This window comes from Trachymyrmex cornetzi, unplaced genomic scaffold, assembly GCF_001594075.2.
Source record: "Trachymyrmex cornetzi isolate Tcor2-1 unplaced genomic scaffold, Tcor1.1 scaffold958, whole genome shotgun sequence".
In the NCBI taxonomy this organism is placed as follows: domain Eukaryota; kingdom Metazoa; phylum Arthropoda; class Insecta; order Hymenoptera; family Formicidae; genus Trachymyrmex; species Trachymyrmex cornetzi.
Window position 1 is genome coordinate 85,047 of NW_017300309.1, and position 982 is coordinate 86,028.

Sequence of the window (982 nt, forward strand, 5' to 3'; positions counted from 1 at the left end):
AAAATGTTTCATAACGAAGTAAAATGATTCTGAAAAATCTTATATACATTCACTTATAGGTACTTTATACAGATAATTCCTGTAAAAGAAAAAAAATAGTAATACGTAGTATTACTGAACAACTATCTTAAAAAAGGCTCAAAAGAATCAATCAATAGTAACAATAGAAAACAAGCCCGTTAAAGCCAACATCTGTTTTTCGGATGCACAATTTATTTACGTGTGAATTAAACAAATCATATAAATTAAATAATATACGTTTCGATCATTACATTTTGGTCCTTATCAATATCGAATTTAAAACGCTACCCTAGTGTTCATGACTTCCAATATCATGCTCCATGACAATCCTGTCCATTCTTCTTTATCCAATTAGCAGATTATAGCTATATAATAAATCGTCATATCAATATAATCAATCATCACAATGTAAAATACTTTAAATATAGGTTATAATATTTTTGACCTATAACAGTTCTTTAACTAAACCATTACAATTTTTGTCTAAAGTGAGACCCGGTGTACTAATACTAGGTATAATACAAAGTTACAATATTGAAACTATGTCCATTAGGAATATAAACTTATACAAAGCAATAAATAAAGTGTATTGTCAAATTACATAACGTTAAGAATTGAACCATTGAAATTAAGATTCAAATATGAGTTAATCACATTTTATGTCAACAATTTATCTAAGTTGAAATATTAACATGTAACATAATAAAAATAGTAAATAGAAAATTAGTGTCAGATTAGAAAAATTAAAACAATGGTATCAACACTATCAACTTACATAAATTGAAAATGAAGTCCTATACATTGTGTCAAAGTAGAAACACATCGTCCAACCAAGTTTACAGACTTCCTGTGAAAAATTTTTTGAATAAAAAAAAACCCAAAAATCAATTGGTCAAATCCTCAAAAACTGAATTACAATTTAATTATATTATAAACGTACCAGTGGACCAACATTCAAAAA

General features: G+C 26.2%; 1 protein-coding gene across 1 annotated transcript in view; it reads left to right on the forward strand.

The window, feature by feature from the left end:
- Positions 1 to 982, forward strand: part of Dh44-R1 (Diuretic hormone 44 receptor 1) — a 62,549-nt gene that overhangs the window by 48,812 nt on the left and 12,755 nt on the right. The window lies entirely within an intron of this gene.